The 13,072-nt window shown below is 39.1% G+C and overlaps 1 non-coding gene and 1 pseudogene across 1 annotated transcript; one reads left to right on the forward strand and one right to left on the reverse strand.

Moving 5' to 3' along the window:
- Positions 1 to 330: 330 nt before the first annotated feature.
- LOC107153041 lies at positions 331 to 2,647 on the reverse strand (annotated as a pseudogene).
- A 10,061-nt stretch (positions 2,648 to 12,708) lies between these two features.
- LOC125614408 lies at positions 12,709 to 12,815 on the forward strand. The gene has a single exon (XR_007345009.1). It is a non-coding gene; the product is annotated as a U6 spliceosomal RNA (small nuclear RNA).
- Positions 12,816 to 13,072: the final 257 nt, after the last annotated feature.

The following is a 13,072-nucleotide window of genomic DNA, read 5'->3' on the forward strand; positions in this document are numbered from 1 at the left end:
CAAAAATCCCAGTGGCTCGGGAGGTTGAGGCAGGAGGATCACGAGTTCAAAACCAGCCTCAGCAATGGTGAGGTGCTAAGCAACTCAGTGAGACCCTGCTCTAAATAAAATACAAAATAGGGCTGAGGATGTGGCTCAGTGGTCGAGCGTCCCCAAGTTCAATCCTGATACCAAAAGAAAAAAAAAACACATGGGAAACAAAGAAATCCAAATAAAATTAGCATAAACCTGTTATAAATCATAAACCAAAAACTACTTCTGACACAGCAAGGATGATAAATGATCTCCATGTGAATTTTAGAATGAGGCAGACAAAAGTTGAAAGGGCAATTAATTTTCCCATCTTCCTGCCTTAGCTTTATCTCCTTGGGTACCCACTATCCACAGTGTCAAGTTGTCTCTCCGTAATTGCATTATTAGCATGCTGTCATTATATGATTCTTCACTTAATGTATGAAGTTCAACAACGGCTTCATCAAAAGCTGTCTTTGCAAGAGAACAGGCTTTCTCTGGGGGGTTTAGAATCTCTTGGTAGAACATGGAGAAGTAAAGGGCCAGGTCCAATCTGAGAGGATATGTTCATTGTATTTCCTTTTTGCTTACTTCAAAAGTTTCTTGATATGCTTGTAAGCAAAAATGACCAAAACGGGAGCAGACCTCAATGGATCAGAAGTGAAATCAGTCAGGCATCGGAGGGGTGCATTTTCAGGGGAGAAAATGGTGAGGGATTCTGCAACAGAGGTCAGAGTTTATAGGTCCTTAGCAGAGCCAGGTCATGGGAGGAGACCACTACCTTTGGCAGGCTTTTGGCAGGCAGGTGAATTTTGGCTGAATTATTGCAGGAGAAATTTCAGAAATAGCAGGAGAGAGGCCTTCAGTGACTGGAGGAATGATAATAGATAAGGAAAATTGTATGTGATTTCTGGGGGGCCTGCCCCTCCAGCATCTACTGTGGGGAGCTTGAAGGTGGGGAGAAACCCCTCAGGAGATGGTTTCAGAGAACAGTGTCTGCTTTATTGTACAGCAAAAATAGCTTTTATAGTGGGTATGTGCCAATTTACATATAACAGTCATGATAGGCCAGAGGTGTACACAACATATCATCTTACGGGAGTCAAGACCCCAAGAGTCCAGAAACTGCCCCATAGGCCAACCTTGCACCAACAGGGGAATAACTTCTTGTCAAGGGAGCAAGGAAATGGTGCTTGCCAGTGTTCTGACAGCACTTTGCCCCAAAACATAAGTGTTCTATGTTAGGACTTCCCTGCTGTACAATGAGCAAGATAAGCATTCCTCCATGTAGGTCCAGAATCAGGCCCACCAACATGTGCTCAGGGCCCATAGTCCTTCCTGGGGGACACGTTTTTCCATATCCTTCAATGCTTATTGTGTGACTGATGTACAATCCTGGTTTTGTCATCACCAGTAGCAACCTCAGCTAAGTAATGAAGGTAGTCTCCTTTCATTTTCAAATAGAAGACTCTGCTTGTGAGGAACAGGGAATCAACAATGTTTTTGAGGTAGGCACAGTGGCACATGCCTGTAATACCAGCGATTTGGGAGGCTGAGGCAGGAGAATCTCAAGTTTAAAGCCAGCCTCAGCAATTTAGCAAGGCCCTAAGCAACTTGGCGAGACCCAGCCTTAAAATAAAATATAAAAAAGGTCTGGGGATGCCGCAGTCTGGCTGGGCACAATCAGAAGCCACTTGTCAAAAGAAACTAACTTTATTTTTAGAACCACACACGCCAAACAAAACAGCCTCTCAGGAAAAACCCTCAGAGCCTCAACTGCCACCATGGGCTTTCCACAAGCCTCTCTCTCCCACACAAGCTTCTCCCCACCTCCCCCAATCCTCCTGCTCTTGAGGCCGATTGGCTGGGTCACGTGGGCGGAGCCAAAAAAGTCCCCCAATGAGCAGCTCCGTGGTCTGAAAGGGCAGGGAAACAGCCCAATGAGCATCACCACAGAGGAGCCAATCAGCTAGATGTTGCTGGGGCCGCTGTGAGCCAATCATCAGCTGGCAGCTGGAAGTTTGCTGGCAGCTGGAAGTTTGCTGGGGCCCCTTCGGCTGTGGCTCTCAACATGGGGATATGGTTCAGTGGTTGCACACCCTGGGTTCAATCCCCAGTACCAAAAAAAAATTAAGTTTCCAAAAGAGACAGTATATATATAGACAGTATATATAGATATAGACATATAGATATATATCTGTATCTGTAATATACATATTTTTGCTCAAGTAATGAGAAAATGATGGAAGGTACTGAAGAAAAGCATCACATGGCTTAATAATACAGAGAAAATTGAGACCAAGTTAAGAGCTACCAGTGATGATAGATATATAGATATCAATATAAATACAGATATATATAGAGAGATATAGATATATAGATACAGGGATAAAAAGCAGCCATCTGCTGCTTTTTTCCAGCACCTTCTGTCATTTGCTGAATACTTAAGACATCCCTCCAAGATGACCCAGGGGCTCCTACAGCATTTTTTATAAGCAACCCAGAGAAGATTCCTCTCCTCATTAGATAATTCAGCTCCTTGCTCATTTACAGACTTTGTGCAAGCTGCCTTGTCATCGTATTGCTCAATTTTCTTGTCCAGTTTGGCCTTCTGCACCAGCTCATTTTTATCCATGAACTGATGTTCTGTGTCTGGAGTGGGTGGCAGCAGAGGAACTAGAGCTAAGTAGGGTTTAGGTGATGGCAGTGGCAACAGCAAGGCTTTCTAGCTTTAATAATTTACTGTAGTTATGTAAGATGTAACCACTGCAGGAAAGTGAGTGAAAGTTACACTAATTTTGAGACTATGAATTTTTATTTCGAATTTAACAGTTTAGAAAATAAAAACTAAAACATCCCTTGTGTCAAAGCCGCTTTGTGAAGGCAGGCTAGGGATGTATCTCAGTGGTAGTGTACTTGTCTGGGTTCAATCCCTAATACCACAGAAACAAACAAATCTGCTTTGCCAAAGTGTCCTGCCTTATGGTTGGCTTAATTATGAACTGAGGTTGTCAGCATCATTGATTGCTCCATCTCAAGGCTCAATCTAATTTAGACTTCTCTGGACTGAGACAAGCAGGATGGCATGATTTGTCTATTTCTCTCACTTGCCCCCACCCATACACTCTCCCCCTAGTAGTGTTAAGAAAGTCATTCAACAGCCCAGTAGGGTGGCAAACACCTGTAATTCTTTGTTCTTTCCTGTGGACTTGCCCAAAGGCAGGAAAGATTAGCTGCAGGGGGTAATTATTTGTGTTGGAACTGGGGATCCTTCCCCTCCCCTAGAGGTGATAGCAACTGTTTGAGCAGGGAAGTGCTATCCAGAGGTTAGTATTCCATTTCCTTTCCTTTGAATTAGCCCCCATCTTTCATTATCTAAGCTGACTACCTGTCCTTTGTCATCTCAGAACCAGTTCACTATGGACTGAAACCTCTAAAACCATGAGCCAAAATAAATCTTTTATCCTCCAAGTTGTTTTTCTCATGTATTGTCCCTATGATGAAAAACTAACCAACACATCCACCTCCAGCAAGATTACAATTTTCTTGTCTATGGTTAATACACGTGTACTTGAATGTTTCCCTCTTTTTAAAGTATTTTTATTTGTATATGGACCCAATACCTTTATTTAATTTATTTTTTTAATGTGGTGCCGAGAATTGAACCCAGTGCCTCACATGTGCTAGGCAAGCACTACCACTGAGCTACAACTCCAGCCCCAAATATTTCCATCTTTACATATGTAAATATTATATTCATTCCTTTCTGGACAGCTGAAAGACTAACTCTAAAACCATTTTATCTTAAGGCTGGGGATATAGCTCAGTTGGTAGAGTGCTTGCCTCACATGCACAAAGCCCTGGGTTCAATCTCCAGCACCACAACAATACCATCTTATCTTAAACCCTAATAAGTATCACATCAAAATTTGCAGATCCCAATGCAATCTTTAGGTATACAGCTCTCCCTCGGTATCCACTTGGGATTGGTTCTAGGACCCCACCCCACCATCCATAGATACCAAAATCCACAAATGCTGAAGGATCTGAAATAAAATAGCACATAATATAGCACATATAACCTACTCATTTCCTGTCTACTTTAAAATCATCTGTACATTACTTGAAATACTTAACACAATAAAAGTTACATAGTCAATACACTGTATTGTTTAGGGAATAATGACAATAATAAAGTCTGTAAATGTTCAGTGCAGATGCAATTTTAAAAATATTTCCTGAGTGTGTTTGAGTTCATGAATACGGAGCCCATGGATACAGATGGCTGACCATACTTTGGTGATGGTGTTTCTTTTCCAAATAATCTAAGAGAGCACTATTTCAGCATGCAAATAAACTCCCTTAAAAGTAACAAAATATAAAAATATAACCTTAGATAAAAATATAAAAATCATAGCAGTAAATAAATTGATTCCTGGAATACATACTAAAACAGCAGCCAGTATCCAGTAGTATATCACAGAATACCTTCATGTGTCATGAGCATCTGAGCCAAAAAGTTTTTTATTTTCAATGTATTTCTGGAATTGGTATTTATGAACCAAATTTGTGCGGTTCATTGAAAAGCAGTTGTTTGGGAATTTGTTATGCTCTACTAAATGAAAATATAAGGGGCAAGAAATGTAGTCCATTATGAATATAACTCTTCATGCTGCCTCCTTTTGGTTTTTCTGCCTGCTATGCGTTAGGCAAGAAAGATCCCTGGGGATGCAAAAAGTTAAAGAAATGGACCTTGCCCAGGGATATTTCTTGGTCTAGTTAACAGACATGACTTAGAAGTAAAAACAATGCAATAAATATGACAAGGTTGCTGATGAATATTCTTGAAGCATGGAGACTAGAGAGATCTCTGTGGGCTGTTTGTTAAGCAAAGGCATCAAGATAGAGACTAGACCTGAACTAGAACTTAAGAAAAGGCTATCATTCAGAGATACATTGAAGAGAGAACGGGCATTCAGGCCAAAGTGAAACAAATTCATCAAAGAACAGTCAAGAATACACAAGGCATATTTGGAAAGGGTCTACATTGAAGAATATCCCATATTAAGGTGTTTTGGCCATAGTCCATTACCTACTACTAAAGTGTGGCTATCTGCATCACAATCAACTGGAGAGACTTTAAATGAAGGATTTTACATAAAAATCTCAGTGACTTTGACTCAGTTGATTTAGGGATGGCACCATGGCATCTGCATTTTGTATTCCCCTCCCACCAAATGATTCTGATGCCTAATAGAATAGATCATCTCCTGCAGCCAATGGAAAGTTGCAACAGAAAAGCAAATGAGGGCAGAGGATGTGGCTCAGTAGTGGAGTGCTTGCCTAGTTTGCACAAGGCTCTGGGTTTGATCCCCAGCAACAAACAAACATACACACACACACACACACAGAGAGAGAGAGAGAGAGAGAGAGAGAGAGAGAGAGAGAGAACGCCAATGTATATTGGGAAGTTTGGAGGAGATAAGAATGAAAACCAGAGAGAAACTTTAGAATAGTCTAGATGTTAAAACTAATTACTATAAATTATTCATCGCTTTGTTCTCAGGGCATACAATGAAACCATAGTAACTCAGTCAGAGGCAGTTCCTTGTGAAGCTAATGAAGCTTAAGCATCAGCATCCCTCCCTTACACAGACCCTTTCCGAGTCCCTTTAATTAAAAAAAAAAAATCAAGACAGAGACCAATGGAACAGAATAAAGAGCCAAGAAATAAACAGACACATATGTAGTCAAAAGATCTTCAACAAGAGTGCCAAGAATATACAATGGGGGAAGGACAGTCTCTTTTACAAATTTGCTGGGAAAACTAGATATTCACATGCCAAGGAATGAAATTGGACCCTTATCTCACACCAAACACAAAAATCAACTCCAAATGGATTAAAGTCTTAAATGTAAAATGTGAAACTGGAAAATTCCTAGAAGAAAACAGGTGAAAAGCTTCTTGACATTGCCCTTGGCAATGATTTCTTGGGTAAGACACCAAAAGCACAGGCGATAAAAGCAAAAATTGGCTGGTGTGGTGGTGCACATCTGTAATCCCAGCAACTGGGGAGGTTGAGGCAGGAGGATGGCAAGTTCAAGGGCAGCCTCAGCAATTTAGGGAGAACCTGTCTCAAAATTAAAAATAAAAAGGACTAGGGATGTAGCTTAATGTTCATGCTCCCGAGTTCTAAAAATAAAAACAAAAATAATAATAGACAAATGGAATTACATCAAACTAAAATCCTGTACAGCAAAGGAAATAACCTACAGAATAAAAAGATAATCTACAGATTGGGCAAAAATATTTGTAAGCAATATATCCAATAAGGGGTTAATATCCAAAATGTACCAGGGACTCCTACAACTCAAAAACAAAGAAACAAATAATCTCACTATAAAATGGGCAAAATCTCTGAATAGACATAGTTTCATAGAGATTTTGATTTTGATTTTAAATGTACCCTAAAGGCCCTGTATTAAAGGCTTGGTTTCCAGCTTTTAGCATTTCTAGGAGGTAGGGAAAACTTTAGGAGGAGGAGCCCAGTTGAAAGAAGTTAGGACAATGGGAAAGTCCTTGAAGAGAATATAGGGAACCTGTCCCTGTTTTTAATTTTTTTTTAATTTTGGGGGGTGTTTTTCTCCCTGGTTGCTATGAAGTAAGCAAGCCTCTCCTTCTATGGGCTCCTCCCATGATACACTGCCTCACTATAGGTCCCAAAAGCATAAGGGCCAAGAAACCATGAACCACAATAAATCTTTCTTCCTTTTAAGTTGATTATCTGGAATTTTGTGTCAGAGTGACAGAAAGTTGAATAAGAGAACATGCAAAGGATCGACAAATATAAGAAGAGGGGTTTTAACATTACTACTCATCAGGAAAATGCAAATTCAAACCACAATGAACTATCATCTCACTCCAGGAAAGAATGGCTATTATCCAAAAGACTAAGGATAACAAGTATTAGTGAAGATGTGGAGAAAAGGAAAACCTTTTACACTCAGTGGAAAAGTCACTGGATACAGTCATTATAGAATACAATATGGAGGTTTCTCATAAAATTAAAACTGGAACCAAAATACGATCCAGCAATCTCACTACTAGGAATATAGAAGTAAAATCAGTTTATTGAAAAGGTATCTGTATTCCTATCTTCATTGCAGCAGTGTTCACAAAAACCAAGATATGGAATCAATCTAAGTGTCCATAATCAGATGAATGGATAAAGAAAATATCCTGTATATACATAGTTGAATACTATTCAGCCTTTAAAATGAAAGAAATCCTGCCATTAGTGAAACCATGGATAAAGATGAGGACCTTATGTTAAGTGAAATAAGCAAGGCACAAAAATACCACATGATCTCATTTGTATGTAGATGTTAAAATAATCAAATTAGGGGCTGGGGATGTGGCTCAGTGGCAAAAGCACTTGCCTAGCACGTGTGAGGCCCTGAGTTCAATCCCCAGTACTGCCCAAAAATAAAAATAATAATAATAATAATAAATAAAATAGTCAATTTCATAGAAGCAGACAGTACAATGGTATTTCCCAAAGGCTGAGGGTATTCGGGATTGCAGAGATGTTGGTCAAATGATACAAAATTTCAGTTAAAATTACTAAAAGATTTTGAGTGTTCTCAACACACCCACACAAATGTGAGGTGACATATATGTTAATTACCTCAATTTTGCCATTCCACATTGTATGCCTGTATCAAAACAACATATACAGCCAGGTGTGGTGGCTCACACCTGTACTCCCAGAGACTCAGGAGCCTGAAGCATGAATATTGCAAGTTTAAAGCCGTCCTCAGCAACTTATCAAGATCCTGTCTCAAAAATAAAATAAAAAAGAGCTAGGGATATGGCTCAGTGATTAAGCGACACTGGGTTAAATCACCAATACCCAAAACAAACACAAAAACAAAAACCATCATGTACAAATATATGCACCTTTTATTAATTAATTTTTTAATTTGCAGAGGATAAATCAAGCTGTTTTTCTGGGGGTTTTTTTTGGCACTGGGGACTGAACCCAGGAACACTTTACCATTGACCTATATCCCCAGTCCTTTTAATTTTGAGACAGGGTCTTATTAAATTGCTGAGGCTGGTCCTGAACTTGTGATCCTCCTGCCTCAGCTTCCCAAGTTGCTGGGATTTACAGGCATGTGCCACCTAGTTTGAATCATAGCTTAAGTATTCTTTGTTTTTAAAAAATACCTTTTTAAAATTTATTTTTACATGATGCTGAGGATGGAACCCAGTGCCTCACACAGGTTAGGCAAGTGCTGTACCACGGAGCCACAACCCCAGCCCCTTGTTAGAACCTCTTAATCCCAGTTTATTCTTCAAGTTGATTTTTTTTAAAGCAAGAGTCAGCAAAGTACAGTGGCCCATGTCCAGTGATTCAGGAGGCTGAGACAGGAGGGTCACAAGTTTGAGACCAATGTGAGCAACTTAGCAAGACCTTCTCTCAATATAACAAAAATAAAAAGGACTGGGGATGTACTCAGTGGTAAAGCACCCCTGGATTCAATCCCCAGTACCAGAAAAATATGTAAATAAAAATAACAAAATAAAACAAGTCAGATCATAGCACATCTCTGCCAAAACTCTCCATTCTCAGTAAGAGCCAAATCTCTACAGTAGCTATAAGGTCCTACATAATTGGACTACTGTTACCTGCTGTCCCTTCTGCTCACTCTGCTCCAGTTTTGCTAACTTTTTTGCTGTTTCTTGATCATACCAGGCATATTTCTGCATTCACACCTTTGAAACATTCTGATCCCTTTGCCTGGCATGCTCTTCCCTATACATATACTCATGGCTTAATCCCTTACCTCCTTCAGAGCTCTGCTCAAATGCCACCTACTCAGTGAGGACTTTTCTGATCAACCTGTCTAAGCTGCAATCCAACACACATACTCTTTGCTCCCCTGTTCTATTTTATAGATCTCTTTAGCACTTTTCACTATATGTATTATTTAAATTCTTTTTGTCCTTAACCATTATAAATGTAAGCTCCTTGAAGGCAGGGATATTTCTCTCTGGGTTTCTGCTATATCCCTACCTCTTGGAAAGTATTGGGCACAGAGATGCTATAGAAAATCTTCATTGAATAAACTCCAATTATTAACTATATAAATAGTAATAAATCCCTTAACATGAGCTTCAGTTTTCTCATCTATAAAACTTATAGCATTCACCTCAGTCTTCTGACGATCAAAATGAATTCATTTGTTTGCATTGCTCACAGAATCTTAAACCAGATCAAGTAGTCAATGTTCACAGGAGTCTTCAGTAACTTAATCCAAAGAATACCACATATTCTATCTGCACAGAAGACCAGCCCCATCCAGGCATAACCTACTTAGCCAGAGCTGGTAAAGGTCATTACCAGAACTTCAACTACAGAAATCACTTTCATTTTAGCTCATTCCTTCACTCATGAATGTTGCTGACAGGTACAGAGACAGACACAGAAGCAGATGTGACACACCAGAAGCTCAGCCAGGACATGGTGTCCCAGGCAAGAACTGGAATCTCTTATGTCACATATAAGAGAAGGAAGCCAAGTAATATGCACATTTGGTTTTATTTTAGAAGGCTCAATCACAGCAGGAGCCCAGCTAAAAGACACATACTATTCTCCAAACACATACACCCTGGTTTGAATATCAAATTAGCCTTCTCTTTATTCCGGAGGAGCAATGGTAATCTGAATTAGTGTTAAAATACTTACACAGAGCAGAAGGAGATGTGACTATTGGCATCATATGATCATTATCCAATTTGGAGTTACTTTTGTTATAAAGTTAAAAGTTAAGATCTAGACCCTCAGGGCTGGGGCTGTAGCTCAGTGGTAGAGTGCCTGCCTCGCATGTGTGAGGCACTGGGTTTGATCCTCAGCACCACATAAAAATAAATAAATAAAGATATTTTGTCCATCTACAACTAGAAAAATATTTAAAAAAAAAAAAAAAGATCCAGACCCTCTCACTTACACATCAGCCCAGTGTGCTGAATAAGAACCTAACAAACAGGACCAGTGATGCTCTCAATACCTACTCCTGGACTCCATCCTGACTTTTTACTGCCCAATTAAAGGCTGCAGATGTGGGACTTTCTGAGAAGAAATAGGACTAGGAAAAGATTCTTTTACACTGACAGGTTACCATCTGCTCCTAACAAATGTTTGGTTTCAGCATTAAGATCATAACTCTTGCTTCTCCCTTGTTTTCTCTTCAACTATTTAGAATGTAATGCTCTATACATACTGAATAATTACTGATATTTTACTACTAGTACATATATAGGAACAACCACTACCCCAAGGCTAGTAGCTGCATATTATATTTGTACAACACAATTGTTATGTATGAAGCACCATATTAGAACCTTTATATTCATTGTTCTTAATCATTAACAACTACAAAAACTTTTAAGTAGTTACTATTGTCCCAAAGTTTACATAAGAGAGAAATTGAACTGACTCAGAAAAACTAGTTTATTTACTAGTTTATAAGGTCAAATAGCTATTAAATGGTTAGGCCAGAATTCAAACAGATCTGTCTGGCCCAAATCTATACATGCTATTATATAACTTTGTTATATTAGAAAAAGATATTTATGTATGACACTAACTTGAAGGTATAAAGTCCATATCAATTATGCAATATGAAACATGAAGAGGAGAGTCTGAAAGCAGCTTCATGAAGCTCAGAAGAAAGCAATGACACTTAATTCTGGATTATAAACCTACTGGATTCAGCCCTTCTATGACTGTCAGAAAGGTATATGTGCACTTTCCTGTTGAAGTTGCCTTCCTCTTGGTTGACAAAGAAAAGTATGATGTTTCTAGACCTAAGCAGCCAGGTTCAGTGCCCTAGTGTATCCATAAGGAGAAAAAATGATGCAACTATTTTAACAAAGAAAAATTCAAGGAATTATTAACTAAAACAGGTGATCAGGATAATAAAGGGTTTCTTGTTATTACATATATAGGAATAACCACTAACCCTAAGGCTAAGAAACAGCGCCCAAAGAAAAGTTCTTCTGACTCCTACTCCCCTATGCCCTCATCTCTGCACCAGGGCTAAGATCCAGACATTGATAAAGAAGGCATAGGCATAGCTAACTGAATGGCAAGAAAACTTGCTAGAAATCTGCCCTATGGAAATTGCCAGAAATTCTTTCTCATTGAGTTCACAGGTAGTGTCCTATCAGAGGCACTCTACTATGAAAGAGGGCAGTGGCCAAGGAAAGTTTTTTAGCTGACAGCTGCTAGACCTCATGCCCTGTAGAAGCCAGGCACTGGGGAAGCCACCCACATTAAAGGAGCTGGACACTGGGGAAGCCACTTGCCCTGGAGGAGCACACAGGGTCAGGAAGCAAAAGGCTTTCCTCTTCTAATGTCTCTTTAGTGCCTTCTAACAAAACTTAAAATGATGGATAAAAAGGAAATCTATTTAAAGAGCTCAGATTCATTTTTACAGATAAGGCAATGAAGATAAATATGGAACTAATAAGAAACATTTCTAATTGTCCTATGTGTTGAACCTTGGAAGGTGCCTGAGCGGTCTGTTTCTCCTGGTCCTAGCTTTTATGCACTGGTGTGCCTTCTCCACTCTTCTCCTCTGTCTCCTTCACAGAAAATAAATTTGATTATCTTATAATTTTGATTTGTACTGATTCCCTTTAGTAATAAATATTCATTATAGAAAAATTAGAAAATTCATCACAATTATAGAAAAAAGTTCAAAACATCCACTAAGTCAAAAACATCCACTAAGTCAAACCAAGAGATAACCAGTTAACATTTTAATGTGCCTTTTTAAAATGTTTTTATTAGTACATTATAGTTATACATAATGGAGTTCATTTATGTTCATAAATGCATATCACAGTTTGCTCCATTTCGGTCCACAGTACTTCTACTTTCCTTCCCATCCTCACTCCCCGAATCCCCTTCCTCTGCTCTATTGGTCTTCCTATTTTTTTTAAATTTTTTAGCTGTAGATGGACAAAATACCTTGATTTTATTTATTTATTTTTATGCAGTGCTGAAGATCAAATCCAGTGCCTCACACACACACCAGGCAAGGGCTGTACAACTGATTTACATGCTCAGCCCTTCCTATTTATTTTTAATTGGCACATTATAGTTATAAATAAACATGAAATGGCCAGGTGTGGTAGCACACACCTGTAATCCTAGCAACTTGGGAGGCTGAGGCAGGAGGATTGTAAATTCAAAGCCAGCCTCAGTAATTTAGGGAGACCAGTTGCAAAATAAAAATAAAAGGGCTAGGGGTATTACGTCAGTGTTAAAAGTGCCCCTGGGTTTGATCCCAAGTACCCTCCAAAAAATGAATGCATTGTGTTGTATTCATACATATCATAATATGGTCAACTTCACTCCCCAGTTCTTATACTTTCCCTCCCCTTGTTCTTTCTCCTTCATCCCCTGTCTCTACTCTATTGTTTGTTCATATATCGAGAAAAGTAAAAAGACCTACTGAAATTATATACACCAAACATATGCACACATAACTGTGTACCTAAACACACATCCAAACACATACACACACACCATTTCCTCCTGGGCAGCCCCATGTACACCCAAGCACCCATATAGTGATATTGTAGATACAGACAGAAATACTTTTTCATTTTAAAAAGTTTATGTGCTCACTTTGGCAGCATATATACTAACATAGGAACAATACAGAGAAGATTAGCATGGGCCCTGCACAAGAATAATATGTGAATTAGTGAAGCATTTCATATTTTTAAGGAGTATTACTCAACCAAAAAGAAGAATGAAATTGAGAAATTTGCTATTAAATGAATGGAAATAGAGACTATCATGCTAAGTGAAATAAGCCAGACCCCAAAATCAAAGATTGAATGTTTCATCTTATATACAGAAGCTAGTCCAAAATAAAGAGAGGGAGGCTGGGACATAGCTCAGTTGGTAGAGTGCTTGCCTGGCATGCACAAGACCCTGGGTTCAATCCCCAGTACCACAAAAAAAGGGGGGGGGGGCTG

The sequence above is a fragment of the Marmota marmota genome, unplaced genomic scaffold (genome assembly GCF_001458135.2).
Source record: "Marmota marmota marmota unplaced genomic scaffold, marMar, whole genome shotgun sequence".
Taxonomy (NCBI): Eukaryota; Metazoa; Chordata; class Mammalia; order Rodentia; family Sciuridae; genus Marmota; species Marmota marmota.